Below are 18848 nucleotides of genomic sequence, written 5' to 3' on the forward strand. Positions count from 1 at the left end.
CCATGGAAGAGAAGTTTCCTCCACTGTGAATTTCCCACAAGATACCCAGTTACACTGGATTAACACAAAAATCCCCACACAGTCTTGAAGCATCTCCTATTCAAGAATATCCAGTCACATGTCTGGACTTTACCTCTTCTGGTCATCATATACTGCATGTGCCTTTCTCCCAACCAGTTGCAAATGAAGATAAAATCTACTAGAAGTTCTTGCATTTCTCAGGAGATTGACTGGATTCATTTCTATTTTTACTAAGTATTCTATTGGTCTAGACAGTTCAAGATGAATATAAAATCTATTTCTGTAGACACTCCCAATACACAGACTAATTAAAATCATGATTTTTTTTTTTTACAACTTATCTCTGCAGCTAACATGGTGCTGGATTATATCCAGGGTGTAACCACTGCACTCTATGTGTCTGTGGTGGTGGTGGCGAGGGCCTCCGGGAAGCCACTAGTCTATTCTACAGGTGAGTGGCAGCCTTTCAGTTGAATAAGGACTGTGAAGAATTCTGTCTATAGGAGCATCACAGATCTACTAGGAAACAGAAGAGTAAATAAAAACTCTGAAAAGGCAAAAAGAGAAACATTTTCTGGCTCCTGGGGAGAAGAAGAGCTATTTAACATGTGCAGTGGCATCCTTGGATGGATTTTTAATCAACAGTTTTCATTTAGAGCAAGAGTCAGCCAAGGAGTAGACTAATACTACTGACTGACATTATGGCCCATTCGTCTGCTTAGGTTGACTGAAATGTTCAGCTGCCAGCAAAGGATTAATATTGATTTTTAGGCTGTCTTCGTTAAATACCTGCTATAGAGTACCACTCTTTTATTCTCCTTGCCAGCTCTTCCCCCAATTGTCACTAGTATTAAAATGAAACCTACCTATTATTAAATCAATCATGCCTGGCAAATTAGTCAAAAAGAAGGGTTGCATCTATCATTTTGACTGTCAACATGAAGACTGGTGGTTCTTTTTTTTTCCTCTTTAGTTGGTCAACATCAAATTACAGGTTCAATTAAGTAAAGTTTCTTTATAGAACAAATGTAAGAAACTGAAATTGAAGTGTCTGTGGAAGGACAGTGAGTTTAGACAGGACACTTTCTGACAGATGCCTGAGCTGAAACCACAGGCCTAGAGCGACGTCATGCTTGGACAAAGACACAGTTTTCCCACTACTGCCAGCCTCCGTGGGATGCTTTTATACACTGCTAACCACTTTCTGCTTGCTATCTCTATTTTGGCTTTCTTACTCTCAGTTTCTCCAAGCAATGAGCCTTGGAGTCCCTCCTCTATCTGTCTTTCCAGTGCTTTATTCTTCTACCCAGGTCACTCCCAGTCCTGTATACCTGGTGGATTCCTACCTGTCATTCAAGACTATTGCTCAATTTCTCTAAACACAGACAGGCCCTACATGGGTAAACTTGTTGCCTTTAAACTGTTCCCTCAGTGTCCCTTGGCTAAACCTACAGCAGAGTCCTAATTATATGCAATCTTTGACTCCAAAAGGCTATAAACATTTTGAGAACAGGCGCCCTTCCCATGAGAGGTACTTTTGTCATCATGACAACTTACTGGAGCGAGGATTTATACAGATGCTTAGTTTAAGGATGTATAGCCCACCATGGCCAGGAAGTGATGCGTTAGGAGCCCCTGGGGAATGTGGCAGCAGGAACTTATTCACATTTGTGATTGCAAAGTAAAAAGGACAGAAAGTAGGCTAGGCTCCTAACCACCCAATTCCTCAAGCTGTGCCTCACCTCTCAAAGGTTTCACGTGCCCCAAACCGTGATGCCAAATGTTCAAACAGATGAGCTGTGGGGAATGTTTTCTACCAAATCAATACCTTCCTTTCTAGCATTGATACTTCCAAGAAAGGATGGCTGAAAAAGCGAACAGAAAATATAGAAGTATTGAAAATATATAGAAGTATAGAAAAATACTTAATGATTTAGTGAGTTTTGAAATATGTAATTCTCATTTGTTTTGTGTTTAGAATACATATCTTATGAGTTTGAGTCAGTTGATCTTTATAATCTTCTAGAGTCTTCTGTTTTTATTATGTCTTAAAGTTTTCATCACAATAGTCTTTCTCCTCCTTGACTAGCTTTATTTCTATGTTTTTATAATTGTTATAATATTATAATACAATTTATAATATGTTTTAATTTAGACTTTTTTTTTCTGATTTGTATCCCATTTTTTTTATTAATTTATTCTTGTTACATCTCAATGTTTATCCCATCCCTTGTATCCTCCCATTCCTCCCCCCCCCATTTTCCCATTATTCCCCTCCCCTATGACTGTTCCTGAGGGGGATTAAGTCCCCCTATATATTCTCATAGGGTATCAAGTCTCTTCTTGGCTATGCTCCAGCACACAACAAGAAAATTTGCTCAACCATGTCCATAGCAGCCTTATTCATAATAGCCAGAACATGGAAACAGCCTAAGTGTCCCTCAGTAGAAGAGTGGATAAAGAAACTGTGGTACATATACACTATGGAATACTACTCAGCTATTAAAAACAAGGAATTCCCGAAATTTGTGGATAAATGGATTGAGCTGGAAATGATCATAATGAGTGAGTTAACCCAGAAGCAGAAAGAATCAAATGGTATATACTCACTTATATCTGCATACTAGCCCAAGGGGCATGTCCCACGAAAGCCTTCACTTACCAGGAAACTGGGACAGAGGGGAAGGCATCCTATTGGGATTCTAAATTGTATCCCATTTTTTTAATGAAAAGTTTTTTACTTTTTTTTGTTTTTGTTTTTTCCCTAACAGATCTAGCCATTTTCTAGTGTAGTCTTTAAGGTCTGTCAAGTTCAAGGTCATGTTGTCTGCAGATAGCACTGATTTGGTTTCTTCCATTCTCTTCTATGTCACTTCCACTTTCTTCTCTTTATTGTTGTAGCTAATACTTTAAGAAATAGCTTTGATTGAAGAGAGTTGGTGCCCACCTTCCATTCTTGATTTTAGAAAAATGCTTTCAGTTTTTCCCCAGTTAGTGTAATACAGGCTATAGGTTTGTTGCTGTGGCCATCACTGATGTTATAGGTTTAGAATATAGGATATAAGTTTGTTTCTGTGGCTATCAGCAGCTGACGCTGTTTTGTGTGGCTGTCATCGTATGAGAGACGCTCCTTCTAGTCCTAGATTCCTCAGGACTTTTTTTTTTTTCATAAAGGGATGGCGAACTTTACCAAAGACATTTTTCTTTTCATGTACTGAAATGGTCATGTGATTTCTGCCTTAAGCCTGTTTTATATTTATTTATTTGCATATTTTGAACATTTTTGTCCCTGGAACGATAGCAACTTGGTTATGGTATATGATCTTAATGTGCTCTTAAATTCATTTGCAATACATTATTGAGGACTCTCTCATCTAAGATTCCCAAAATTAAATTCTTAAAACCCAACCATTCATTCATACACGGGGCAATGAATTGGACAGTTCTAAAAGGAAGACTTGTTTTTAATAGCTGAGTAGTATTCCATAGTGCATATGTACCACAGTTTCTTTATCCATTCTTCTACTGAGGGACATTTAGGCTGTTTCCATGTTCTGGCTATTATGAATAAGGCTGCTATGAACATGGTTGAGCAAATTTTCTTGTTGTGTGCTGGAGCATCTTCTGGGTATATTCCAAGGAGTGGAATAGCTGGGTCTTGAGGAAGCCCTATTCCCAGTTTTCTGAGATAGCACCAGATAGATTTCCAAAGTGGCTGTACTAGTTTGCATTCCCACCAGCAATGAAGAAGTGTTCCTCTCTCCCCACATCCTCGCCAGCATGTAGTGTCACTTGAATTTTTGATCTTAGCCATTCTGATGGGTGTAAGATGGAATCTCAGAGTTGTTTTTATTTGCATTTCCCTGATGACTAAGGAGGTTGAGCATTTAAGTGTTTCTCAGCCATTTGATATTCCTCTGTTGGGAATTCTCTGTTTAGTTCCAAGCCCCATTTCTCAATTGGGTTGTTTGGTTTGGTGGTGTTTAATTTCTTGAGTTCTTTATATATTTTGGATATTAGACCTTTGTCAGATGTAGGGTTGGTGAAGATTTTTTCCCAGTCTGTAGGCTGTCGCTTTGTTCTCTTGATAGTGTCTCCTGCCTTACAGAAGCTTCCCAGCCTCATGAGGTCCCATTTATTAATGGTTGACATTAAGGCCTGGGCCGTTGGTGTTCTGTTCAGGAAGTTGTCTCCTGTGCCAATATGTTCCAGGCTCTTCCCCACTTTTTACTCTAAGTGACTTAGTGTCTCTGGTTTTATGTTGAGGTCTTTAATCCACTTGGATTTGAGTTTTGTGCAAGGTGACAAAACAAGGAATTCCTAAAATTTGTGGATAAATGGATTGAGCTAGAAATGATCATAATGAGTGAGTTAACCCAGAAGCAGAAAGACTCAAATGGTATATACTCACTTATATCTGCATACTAGCCCAAGGGGCATGTCCCCCGAAAGCTTTCACTTACCAGGAAACTGGGACAGAGGGGAGGACATCCTATTGGGACTCTAAATGAGAGGAGCATGGGAGAATAGCAAAGTAGAAGGATCCAGAAGGTCCTAGAAACCTACAAGTAGAACATTATGATAGGAAGATTTGGGCCCAGCGGTCCCGCTCAAACTAAGGCACCAGCCAAGGACAATATAGGCAGTAAACTTTAAGCCCCTACCCAGATCTAGCCAATGGTCAGAACATTCTCCACAGTTGAGTGGAGAGTGGGATATGACTTTTTCACGTACTCTGGTGCCTCACATTTGACCATGTCCCCTGGAGGGGGAGACCTGGTAGCACTCAGAGGAAGGACAGCAGGTTACCAAGAAGAGACTTGATACCCTATGAGAATATATAGGGGGATGTAATCCCCCTCAGGAGCAGTCATAGGGGAGGGGAATAATGGGAAAATGGGGGGGGGGGAAGAATGGGAGGATACAAGAGATGGGATAAACATTGAGATGTAACAAGAATAAATTAATAAAAATAAATAAATAAATAAATAAAAGGAAGACTTGCAAATGTCCACTAAGTGTTTGAAAGTGTTCAGTTCCCTCAGACATCAGGGACATACAAATTAAATCTTCTTTGAGATTCCATCTTGCTTCAATCAGAATGGCTTTGAAAAAGTGAAACAAATAAAAAAAAAGTACAAAACAAAATGCAGCAACAAATGCTGATGAGGGTGTGAGAAAATGAGGAACCAATGTTCATTGCAAACTGGGCCAACCACAACTGAAGTCAATATGGTGGTGCCTCACAAATCTGAAAAGAGGGGCTGGGAATGTGGCTCAGTTGGTAGAGTATTGGTCTAGGAATGCAAAGATCTAAGGTTAAGTCCCTAAAACTGCCTAAACCAGGGTTGTGGGAGACAGCCTATGATTTTAGCATTCCAGAGGTTGAAGCAGGAGGCTCATGAGTTCAAGGTCATCCTCAGCCTAACCATATCTGCCCAACTCAGACTGCATAATAATAAATAGATCAGTTAATAATCAATCAATCCATCCATCCCTAACAACATAAAGAAAAATTTGTGAAACACAAGCACCATACTGTCCAGTCATACCTCTCCAGGGTATGTATGTGTGTGTGTGTGTGTGTGTGTGTGTGTGTGTGTGTGTATGTGTGTGTGTGTGTATGTGTGTGTGTGTGTGTGTGTGTGTGTATGTGTGTGTGTGTATGTGTGTGTGTGTGTGTTTGTGTGTGTGTGTGTTTGTGTGTGTGTGTGTGTTTGTGTATGTGTGCAGACATACATATATATTTGATATACCTATATATATCAAAGATATGTATATGAAATATCATTTATATCAAAGATTCTACTTTAGTTACTTTTGTATTAATGTAATAAAATACCTTGACCAAGGCAAATTATAGGAGGAAGGGTTTATTTTGGGCTTATGGCTCCAGAGGGTCCATGATAGCCAGGTAGAGCCATGGTGGTAGGAACAGTTGTGATCTCACAAAAAGCAGGGAGACCTAATTGAAATGTTGTAAGACTTTTAAGATCTCAAAACCTGCCACTATCAACATGCCTTCTCCAACAAGACTATACTTTCTAATGCTCCCTCAGCTACTGACTGGGGACCAAGTATTCAAATGCCCAAGACGAATGGGGAAATTTCATCTGAATTGTCACAGAATCTAAGTCTAGAACTTGTCTAGGTATCTATCAGTAAATTAATAGATGAAGAAAATGTATATATACACAATGGAAATTTAGTCACTTGCAAAGAATAATGAAATTACTTCATGTGCAGCAAAGTAGATGGAACTAGGGATCAGTATATTAAGGAGATAAGCCAAAGTCAGAAAGCCTCATATCACATTTTCTTTCATATGAGGAATTTAAATTTAATGTGTAAGTATGTTATATATGTGTTTATGCATTTGTGCAAATGTATTTTTACATACATGTGTGTACATTATATGTATGGTATAGTAATATACATTCATGTATACATGTATGTATTCAGGTATGCTTATATATACATGCATATATATGTGTATGCTTACATATACATGTTTACATGCATATCTTTGCCTACATGCATGCAGACACGCATTATAAGCATGTTTTATATGCATGCATTTACATATGTATATATGTATGTATGTTTATCTACAAATGTATATATGTAAATGTATGTTTATCTATCTATATATTTATCATCTACATATGTGCACAAGTATGTGTATGTGTTTTAGGTTGTGAAAGTTAAAAAAAATCTATTACAAATGAAGAAAGAATGTAAGTGAAAAGAAGGAATAAGAGTGTGTGATAGAATATGTTTGTCATGAATGAAGAGAGAACTGGTTAATAAAAAAGACAACGATCAAGAGTAGGAAAGGCACATGGAAGAGGGCTGGTGAGTAAGAACAGAATGCAATGATGCACATGTGTAAAACTGTCACCGTGAAACCCACTTCTTAGCATGCAAACAAAATAATGATTTATAAGAGAAACTAAGTGACAATGGCTAAGAATTTCCGACACAATTCCAGACTTCCTCTTTGTCCTCACCTAGTTTGACGTTGGGCAAGTATCAAATAATAGCAAAAATATTACCATACCTCCACATTCTTATTTGTAAGCTAATGTTAGTAACAACACCCAGGAGGGCTGGTCAATCATGAACACTTAGTGTAGTGTCAAATGTGCGTGAACACTGAGCACCTGGGTATCTGCTGTCTGTTTCACTCTTCACTGACATGGAAACAATTTTACTGCATCTCCAGATAGTATTCCTAAAGCACGCATGCATGTATGCATGCTCTACGCATAATTAACTCTATAAAGCTAAACATGATCACAAAGATCCTTGGACAAACACTTTTTGATCACTTGATATGTACCACTTGTGCTTGGCCCTCAACCTTAAAAAGTGAAGATTACAGTCCAGGCTCTAGGAGACAGTCTCTAAAGAGAGATTTGCAAAAGGTAACAGGTGGTTTATAAAGATAGGAAGGTGAGATGTTATCCAGAACTTTGCCTTTTTCATACATGACCACTAGGCGTATTTGTAGTTAAGGTTTTATAGCACGTGATCTTTATCCTAACACACGAGTTATTGTTTTTAAGTGCAATGTACACAGCAGGCTCAAGTGCTTGAACACTCATTCTCCAGCTGGCGGTGCTGTTTTGGGAGGATCCTAGGAAACTAAGGAGTCAGGGACTCGATAAAAGAGTGGGTTACTGGAAGTGGGCTTTATGGGTTATGGTCTTCCCCAATTCTAGACTCAGTTCCCCTCTGGCTGACCATCAATAAAGATGTTACAAGTTATTAGTTCACACTCCTCCATTACAAACAGGAGCATGTCCCACCATTAACAGCCCACTGCTACCTCTGCGATGAAATTGTGAGCTAAAATAACCTTTCTTCCCTACTTCGCTTTAGCTGTGTGATCACAGTGATGAGAAAATAGCCAAAACACCATTAAACAGACATTTGGCATGAATTCATGGCATTCTAAGGACAGCTGCAATGACTTTTCTATAGTTTGGATTTAACTATCTCTTGAAGGTCCATGTGCTATTGAGAGACAGTAGAAACTAGAGCAGTGGTGCCATTATAGGAGATCACAGAACCCCAGTCTCTTCCTTTCTGCCCTTTGTGTCCTGACCATGTGGTAAATTATTTTGCTTTGTCACATCCTCAGAATCTAAATTTTCATGAGTTCTACAACAATTATTTCTTCCTCACCTCCATAGGAATAGCTGACTGGAGGCAACAGGTGAATAAGCATCTACGAATATAGTAGTGCTTTCCTGCCTCACAGCCATACTACAGATGTGCAGTGTGTCTCATCACAGAAACCAAGCCCATTGGACCATTAATTTTCTTCATAAAACTAAAGATGAGTTCCTGAACAAACTTAGGCATATATTTAAAACAAACACATGCAATATTACAGACCTTTAATCGTTATGACATGTAGAAAGATATCTGTTAGTTTTAGCCAACAATGAGATCGTTCTAAAATTTGTTTTCAGGTATAACTCCAAAGGCACAGTGCATATTTGAGTCTGGTGTTTACACTGAGATGACTGAATCAGCCTGATCAGGCTCAGCCTCAGCTGGAGCTGCCATTTATTCCACACACGTCCATATCATAGGGCCTCCCTGGAATTCTTGGCTAGTGACCCTCTCAGCTTCCTTTTCTCTAACTTTGTAGAAGCAAATACACAGGGATAGAAAATCTGGAAGCCCACCAGTCTTATCCAGCAAACTATGACAAGCTATGTTTTGTCTGTTGCCCTTAAAAGAAACTTTCTCATTTATCTGAAATAATATAGATGTTGCCCATATGTTCACCCAACCCCACCCCACCCCGAAGAAGAAGGAACTATTGTGAGAGTAAGTAGTCATTCACTCTCTGCTTTGTACATTTTGTTTGATTATTTACTTGTTTGATTAAGGATATAGGACCTATGCTTGTTCTGTTTAGATAGGTTAGTTAAGGGAGAAATGGAAAACCATTGGCTGCATCTAAAGAGATGAGTATCAACTTTAATGGTTCAGGTAGGCAAAGAGTCAAGGGCAATACAACACCCAATGCCCTGGGACCAGCAAGCTACATTGGACCCTAATAATTGAACTTAATATCAAAATAATAGAGTGGGCCCAGATTTGAATAGTATTCAATAACTAATCACCTGGAACATTTTCTTTTAGCAACAGCAAGCTATTCTATGCTATCTTACTCACCACTAGCCCCAAGACATTTGAGTTCATTCACATGCAAAGACAAAGACAAAGAGAAGTTGGGTGAGTGATGTTCTGTAGGCTGAATATATAATCTCATCCGTGATAATTTAGTCCACCATTAGCTTGCACGGTTGACTTGCAGCTCCACTTCTTAAACTGGGCTGATATGTGAGTACCCGCCGCTTTTTTCCTGTGTTGTTTATGTTGGCATTCTTTATTTTGCCATTAGAAGAACTTAAATGGATCCTCCCTCAACCAGCATTTCTGAAGAAGGTCAATCCTTCCTGGCATTTCATGTAATTAATTCTTGGCTAATGCAGAAAGGGCCTCTTCCACATCATTCATTATTTTTCTAGCAATTGCTATCGTTACTAATCATTTGAAGTGAGTTGTAAAGCTTCCAAATTTAATAAATTAGCAAGTGAGTAAATAAATTAATCGGAGCTATGTGGAGAGACAATTAAGCCCAACTTGAAAATTTGACACATCAAGTTTTTTTTTTTTTAATAATGATCACCTCGATATTTATCTAATCACATTACTTTTTCCTGAACTATTGTGAATATTGTAATAAAATTAGAAAGAACCATTCTATCTGCCACAGTTGATAGGCACTGCATGGCTCATCCTTCGGGGCCTTTTTGAAGTGGCTTCTATGTTTCAGGAGTCAGCCAATTTCCCAGGTTAGCTTCAATGCATAAGCTAACTGTGTAGCAGCCACTGTGTCGCTTTGTGGTTGCTCCTGGAATTTTCTATGTCTTTCTAGCTCTCGTTTATTGTATGTGCTTGAAGGACGCCAGAGGAACACATACTCCTTACGCCAAATGATATCACCAAGTAGACCAATGTCTCCTAAATCATAACTCCACAGAGCTCAAGCTAATATCGTGCTTACAGTGACTTTCTTGTTTCACATGCCAGAAAGTAGCTTTATAAAGCCCACGTGGGGAGGGACGTGCTCCTAGCATTGGTTATTGTGCTGAAGGTATGAATGGAAAGTCAAAATAGAGTCACACACTGTCGAAGAAGTAGCTCAACACACAGCTACTTTATGGTGTGAGGGACCTCTGAGGCCCAAATATCTTCCCAACTATACACCAAAATTTCCTCAGTTGGATGTTATCCTAAAAGATCACCTATAGTTCTTTGCCCTTTTTACTGTTCCAAGCATTATATTAGCAAAGAATATAGTACTTAATCAAAATACTAACAGATACATTAGAAGTTATCATCCCTCTATGAGAATAAGACTCAGAAGGAAACAATTCTGATGTCCAAAAAGGAGCGGTGGACAGTGCGAAGAAAACCTACCACTATGCACATGTGTCCATGGATGTGTGTGTTTGTGTGTGTCTGTGGACATGTATGTGTGTTTGTGTGTCTTGGATGTGTGTGTATATTTGTGTGTCTATGAAGATGTATGTGTGTTTGTGTGTGTCTGTGGATATGCATGTGTGTGTTTGTGTGTGTCTTGGGTGTGTGGGTGTGTTTGTGTGTGTGTGTGGACATGTATATGTGTTTGTGTGTCTTGGATGTGTGTGTATATTTGTGTGTCTATGAAGATGTATGTGTGTTTGTGTGTGTCTGTGGATATGCATGTGTGTGTGTGTGTCTTGGGTGTGTGGGTGTGTTTGTGTGTGTGTGTGTGGACATGTATATGTTTTTGTGTGTCTTGGATGTGTGTGTATATTTGTGTGTCTATGAAGATGTATGTGTGTTTGTGTGTGTTTGTGGATATGCATGTGTGTGTTTGTGTGTGTCTTGGGTGTGTGGGTGTGTTTGTGTGTGTGTGTGGACATGTATATGTGTTTGTGTGTCTTGGATGTATGTGTATATTTGTGTGTCTATGAAGATGTATGTGTGTTTGTGTGTGTCTGTGGATATGCATGTGTGTGTTTGTGTATGTCTTGGGTGTGTGGGTGTGTTTGTGTGTGTGTGTGGACATGTATGTGTGTTTGTGTGTCTTGGATGTGTGTGTATATTTGTGTGTCTATGAAGATGTATGTGTGTTTGTGTGTGTTTGTGGATATGCATGTGTGTGTTTGTGTGTGTCTTGGGTGTGTGTGTATATTTGTGTGTGTGTGTGGACATGTATGTGTGTTTGTGTGTCTTGGATGTGTGTGTATATTTGTGTGTCTATGAAGATGTATGTGTGTTTGTGTGTGTCTGTGGATATGCATGTGTGTGTTTGTGTGTGTCTTGGGTGTGTGTGTATATTTGTGTGTGTCTGTGGACATGTATGTATGTTTGTGTGTCTTGGATGTGTGTGTATATTTGTGTGTCTATGAAGATGTATGTGTGTTTGTGTGTGTCTGTGGATATGCATGTGTGTGTTTGTGTGTGTCTTGGATGTGTGTGTATATTTGTGTGTGTCTGTGGACATGTATGTGTGTTTGTGTGTCTTGGATGTGTGTGTATATTTGTGTGTCTATGAAGATGTATGTGTGTTTGTGTGTGTCTGTGGATATGCATGTGTGTTTATATGTATCTGTTGAGATGCATGTGTGTGTTTGTGTGTGTCTTAGACATGTATTGTGTTCATGTTTGTTGAGGTGGATAGAACATATCATCGCTCATGCTTTCCCTGACTTATGACATGAAAAGTTTGGGTCTGTCAAGGAACAGATGTCACAGGTCAAGATGGGTTAGAGGGTCAGTTGAATTTTGGGGGCAGGGGTAACAGAAGATGGAACTAGAGAGATTGAGGTAGCCAAGAGGGACTTCAGTGACTGTGATGCAGGTCTGATACCTGCAAACCCAACCTTCAAAGAGGAAATGGAAGATGTCAGGCTGAGGAGGACCATGCTCCTAGATGCTCTTAGTTTCAGAAGCTCTGCCTGAGCCAGGAATGCTGGCTTCTGAGTTTCAGTGGAATAAGCTTTCTTTCCTATCACGTCATGCACAGATGTGTGTGCTGGATAGTGCCTGAGTAAACAGTGGTCTTTGGTAGGATGGAGTGATGGAGCCAGAGAGGTGGCAGAATGGGTGTCCAGGGTGCTTTCTGATTGTACTGATTCATTTGTGTAGCTACTAAAAGCAGCAATTTAAATTCAGCATTTTTTTGCTACTCAAAATTATAATATTGAATATGATTACTTACAGCAATTATTATTTATTTCATTACATAAACAATGTATTTAATTCATATGTTACTATATACAAATGAATTTTTAAACACTTTAAAAATAAGTTAAATATATTATATCATTAGCTCCTCCTCCTCCTGATTGCTTTTAAAAGCATTGTAAAACCTAAGGGCAATTGTTTCAGCATGTTTTTGCTTCTACATATGCATGGGAGAGAAAAATGTCACGTCATCAAGAATAACTACTCTGGATTCTCAGTCCTTCTGACAAAGGTAGCCTTTGAGTATTAAATTGTTATTTCAAAACTGGGTTGTGTGAAGAACAGTTCTTGCTGGAGCTTGGGGGAAGGAAGTGTCTCTGTCGGGTTTTGAGGGGAGAACTCGCGCCAGCAGGTAGACACCACGCACCATCAGCATAGGCAAAGGAGTCCCCAACAAGCCTAACAAGCCGCGGGGCAAAATGTGCTAATACGCCTTCTTCATGCAGACGTGCCGGGAGGAGCACAAGAAGAAGCACCCCGACTCCTCGGTCAACTTCGCCAAGTTCTCCAAGAAATGCTCTAAGAGATGGAAGACCATATCTGCAAAGGAAAAGTTGAAGTTTGAAGATTTGGCCAAGAACGGCAAAGCTCGATATGACAGGGAGATGAAGAATTACATTCCTCCCAAAGGGGATAAGAAACGGAAGAAAAAAGATCCTAATGCTCCAAAACGACCACCGTCTGCCTTCTTCTTGTTTGGCTCTGAGCATCGTCCAAAGATCAAAAGTGAACACTTGGGCCTATCTATTGGAGATACTGCAAAGAAACTGGGTGAGATGTGATCTGAACAATCTGCCAAAGATAAACAACCCTATGAGCGGAAAGCAGCTAAACTAAAGGAGAAGTTGCTTTAGTAGCAACTTTCCTATTTCTATTCCTGTTTCATAAACCAAATGAAAAGGCTATTGCTGCACACCGTGCTAAGGACAAAAGTGAAGCAGGAAAGAAGGGGCCTGGTAGGCCAACAGGCTCAAAGAAGAATGAACCGGAAGAAGAGGAAGAGGAGGAAGAAGAAGAAGATGAGGAGGAGGAGGAGGACGAAGATGAGGATGAAGAATAAATGGCTGTCCTAAAATGTGTGGAGTGTATGTGCTCAGGCAACTGTTTTGCTAAGAATGTAAAATTCAAGTGCAGCTCAGCATTAGCTTCTGTATTAAAATTGTACAGATTTCTGTATAGCTGACGAGATTCTTTGTAGAAAAAAATACTTTTAAAAAAGGAGTTTGCAGCTTTTTCAGAAGCTACAACAAACAGTTAGATTTAAAGCTTTTGATGTTGAGTGTTCCTAAATATTTAATGGTTTCTTTAGTTAGATAAAACATACCTGCTTCCGTACGTCTGCCATTTATATAATACATTCTTAACAAGCATTCTAGATGATTTATGGATTCATGTTGGCCACAGAAATATTTTCTTGAGAACACTAAACCTGAGCCTTGATAAACTATCTCTCATCTAAAAGGACCCAGTCATCATCTCCACCAGGAGCTCCCAATAGCACTGGAGGATGGGGCAGAGTTAGATCAGGGTACCACAAGGTGAAGAAATTTCAAAAAGGTGAGCCAGAAGCAGATGGGAAAACCACAAAGCAAGAAGAATATACATCATCTGTGTACCCACATCTGCTGATCATGTTTTATATGTTATTTCCTCCTTTATAAGGAAAATTAATTTTAGCTTGAAGACTAAAAAGGAACATTCCAAAGTTATTATTATGGTTGTATGTCTTAGTATTTTATTTTTCTTTGGAATGGACTCATGAAATAGATGTGTCTGTGTGTGTGTCTGTGTGTATGTGTGTGTGAATATACCATCCGGTGTACTATTAAGCATCACTAACAATGGCTACTCTTGAGAAAGATGTCATGAAGAATTCTTTCCATTGTGAGAATGTCATAAAGTGTACTCATCCTAACCCAGAGGATATAATTTATTGTACAGCCTACAAAACTACACCCAGCACAAGCTAAGCAATATAATCAATATGGGGTACACACATATTGCTGGTGAAACATAGTGTGATGGTCAATGCTGATTATCAGTTAGACTGGATGTAGAACCACCGAGACAAATCCCTGGGCAAATCTGTGAGGGACTATCTTGACTGGGTTGATTGAGTTGGGGAGATCGACTCTAACTTTGATTGGCACGATTCCAGGGCCCGGGTTCCTGGAGTGAGTAAAAACTAGAAAGAAGCTAAGCACTAGAATTCCTCAGTTTGCTTCTTGACTGCAGATGCAAGTGGACCAGCTGTCTCACACTCCTACAGCTGTGACTTCCCACCATGAAAACGGTAAGCCAAAATAAACCCTTTCTTAAAACAACAACAACAACAACAACAAAAAACCACTTAGTGTGTATGTGCGCACTTGTGCTGCACACACACTCATTGTCCATGCATGTGTCTACACCTGAGTGACCTTTGTGTACAGCATCTACTTACAGGGGCCTGACAAAGCCAGAAGAGGATGTTAGAGCCCAAGTTATAGGCAGTTGTGAGGCACCTGATGTGCCCTCTAAGAATCTCTTCAGACCCTTCATATAGATTTTTTGTCATGAATTTTGTCACAGCAGAAAAGTAGGTAATAGAGAGAGCAGGTGGCAGGAGTTGAGGGGTTCCTGTGATAAACCTCACACTGTGGTTCTGAGGCCTTTGGAGCTAGTTTTAGAAGGTTTTGGAATGTTGGGCTGGAAAAGCTCTAGAATGCCATAAGCTGACCTTAGCGAGCCATTCCAGTTGGACTTTGAAAGACCAGAATGCCATGAGAAACCTGGAGAGTAAGCTACATAAAAGTGTTATTAATTTATTGTTGCGCGACAGAGCGCGTGAATGGGGACATGAGATGGTACACACGGAGGTCAGCGGACAATATTGTGAACTTAGTTCTCTTTTTCTATCTGTATGTGTTTGGGGAGTCAAGCTCAAGTTGCCCACTTCTGTGGCAAGGATCCGTAACACTGACAGACTTTGGTGGACCAAATAATATTTTCAATAACTATTACACTAAAGTAGCAATAAATTACAACATAGTAAACACAACCAATAGCATGGTCACTTATTTGTATTGTCATGTATCGTGTGCTGTACATGGCTGTATGTGGCACCCTTCTATACAGTGGCACAGTGAGCATGCTAGCACCACCATTGCTATAAATGTGCAAGTACTGTGTGGTGGTACCACATTACATGGCTTTGGCATCACGAGGCAACAGTGTTGTTTTAACTCCAGTATGATTTTATATTACTACCATCACATACGTAATCTTCCCTTCACCAGTTGTAATCATGTAGTACAAGATTACATGTCATCTATCTACACACACATGTCTCCATGGTACTGATTTGCGTATACCATATTAGATATCTGTACTCATCATAGGAAAGTCAAGATCTATGGGTTTTGAACCACAACCTATGTTCAATTATATTATTAGCAAAAGTAAAGCCTTAGACGAAGCTAAGCTAAGCTCTCAGCATGCATCACACTAAGCAGGTTACAACCTCCTCCAACTTCAGCTCCAGCAGATCTGACACCCTCTCCTGACCTCCCTGCATCCCTGCACACCCAGGGCATACATTCATGCAGACACATAACACATAAATACAAATGAAAATAAAGCATTTTAAAAAGTACTGTTTTATCCTTCAAAGTTTCAGACTATAAATCAAATATGAGATCATGATGGAAAGCTGAGAGCAGAAAATAGACGACAAATTATTTTGCTTCAGGGATAAGGTTATTTACTTTTTCAGTTTGGGTGGTACTTTTTAGACTGCTCATTCAAAATATAATGCCATCTACATGCCATGTGATGAAGATGTCCATCTGTTGCTGTACCTCTTGGCTTGGATCCCTGATTGTACCACCCAGCCAATATGAATGTGAAATTTTGACACTGCATTGTGACACAGTGACCTAATGCTTCCATCAGCATGAAAGGACAAGTGGAGGGAGAGCATGTGGCACATTAGGAAGCAGGGGAAGGCTTCATTACTGTGCAGAGAGAAAGTCTGCTCAGGAATTCTTATTGATAGTACAAGGCAGTCTGCAACGGATTGATTATGAGATCAGAAACAAACATTTCGAATTGGTGACTCAGCCTTTCTGGCTACAAAATGGAAATGATTCTATATATAACATTTTCATTGCACAGTGATCATTTGATTTGCAGTTCACTCTTGATCAGCAGAAATTGTGGAAGCACACTTTGAAGAACTAAATTGCAGGCTGATCACATGTGACTGGCTGTTGGAACTCTCACAGTCTGAGAATTCTCTTGCTATGGCATGCTTTCTCCAATGCTCTGTCCTAAAGGTCTTTCTTCATGATAGTTGGGTCAAGCTATATCTAACTGGGTGGTCTTACACATGCCATCCAGTCCCACATCCCATCCAATAGATGCCAGTTTGTAGAATAATGATTTGCTGATTCTGAGAAGTCAGGTTGTTGGGAGATCATGTTCCAGACCCCAATGGAAGAGGCATCTTCTAAAGCCATACCTTTCTCAGGTCAAATCATAGTGTATTTTGTATATTCGGCTTTTCAACATATAAAACAAAGTCACAGACCTTCTCGATTTGAAGCTCCTGTCTTCTCAAGTCATCTTGACTAGAATCATTTGGAGCCTACATTTCTTTAGGAAGCAAATAGCCTCTTTATTCTGCATGAGGCGACAGGGCAGAATCTTGCACTGCTCCTGCTGGTATGATAGAGTGCAGGTAATGTGTTGAGCCTAGGCAGTAACTACAGAAAGAATTCTGTAATCAAGCCACAAGGGGGCGGAGAAACATGCTAGCCTGCCACCTCAGCCAGGGGAATGCATTGTGATTTGTATTTTTATAGCTCTGTTTATTTTCTCAGCTATCTCAAGAGCATACTGATAAGTATTACCACCAAACAGGGGAAGATGGGATTAAGTACCAGGGATAGCCATTAGAATGAAATGACCTAAGATTCAAAACCATTTCCAAAGCTTGGTTATTTCCAGTTCAATGTTAGTGAAGACTAAAACAAGCCAAGGCCATCTTTTCTCCCAAGCCACCAAAAGAGGCTTTGATGAGATGAATGGCAAGGTGTCTCAGAAACAGTTTCTTTTTTACATGTAAACCCTACCCAGTTATTTTTAACGGTATTCTGTGCTTATTTCCCTTTCGTTCTTAGACAAAATCTTATATAGCTCATGTTGGCCTAGAATGCACTGTGTAGACAAGCTGGCCTTGAACTTGCAGGCATCACTTGCTTCTCCTTCCAACTGCTAAGAAAAAGGCATGTGCCACACACCAGCCTCTGCCCATAGCCCTCATTTTTAACCTTCATAACAGAGACAAATATAGGTGGAAAAACAGACCTAGAATCTAAAACAAAACAAACAAACAAAAAACAAAATCCCCAAAACTGCCAGATACTAGTTCTTGACGAAGGAATGGTAGTTACCATAGAGTTTGACTCTCGATTTTCTGTTCTCCAATTAGTTAGGGTATGTCTTGAATATCTTACCTTGGAAAAATTAATTACTAATGAAATATTCAAAAGAATAAAATCAGTACTGTTGATAAACACTATACATACCAGGGTAGAAATATGCTCATTAATATTTTTGTATATATTTATTTTTATATTTGACTTTTAAAATAATAACATAATTTACAAGAGAATATTAAAATAATGAGAAGTCATTAATTTCTCACTAAGAATTGATAAACAGATGTTAACATTTGCTAGCTGCATTGCTCCTGAGCCCTGATTCTTTAAAACAAAAACAGCACAACACAAAACAAAACCTCTAAATCCCTGCCTAATTCTGTTTCCTCCTGTCTCCTCTCCTTCCATCCCCATTAGAGATCATTTTCTACATGGTGAGGTTCAATCCTATCCGAGAGAAGTACACTCACATTTATGCAGTAAAAGCCAGGAAACACTGTCTTGTAGGAAAGCAGACCATTTGCGTATGAAATGGAATAAAAGTTACTGGTTATATAATGGCAAATCTGAGAAATGGTACTGGTAAATGAAAGCAGGAAAACGAATTGTGAAATGATACAAAAACTTACATACATCTTTGAATCATACATTCAAATAATATGTTAGTTACAAGTACCTAAAATAAGACAGTGCTGTTGATAATTACCTTATCGTGTACTGCGATAGGCACGGCAGAAGGCCAAATGCATTTGAATTAAGATCCCACCCTCAAATATGGGCAATAAGATTAACTAGAAAGTAACAAGAAGGAGAAAGATTAGACACTGTCTCCTAGGGTGGCAGCTCACTGTGGCTAGGGCTCCAGCAAGTCAGTCTTGCCTGTGCTAGCAGATGCTGCAGACCACTGCTTCGACAGTTATAAAATGAGACGCAGGTTTAGCGGAGTGCCAGGTGTTCTAAATGAGCTGAGAGGCAGGGCTGGATTAGAACCCGTGCTTGCCCGTCTTGTGCTGTCCTCTGTCTGACTGTGCTAACTGACATCTGTTCCAGTTACTGTAAAAGAAGAAGAGTTATAAAGATAAA

At 39.5% G+C, this 18848-nt stretch overlaps 1 pseudogene; it reads left to right on the plus strand.

Annotated features, from left to right (window-relative positions):
* The first annotated feature begins 375 nt into the window (after nt 1–375).
* On the plus strand, nt 376–13495 carry LOC127189838 (high mobility group protein B2-like; annotated as a pseudogene).
* Nucleotides 13496–18848: the final 5353 nt, after the last annotated feature.

The sequence above is a fragment of the Acomys russatus genome, chromosome 5, assembly GCF_903995435.1.
Source record: "Acomys russatus chromosome 5, mAcoRus1.1, whole genome shotgun sequence".
Taxonomy (NCBI): domain Eukaryota; kingdom Metazoa; phylum Chordata; class Mammalia; order Rodentia; family Muridae; genus Acomys; species Acomys russatus.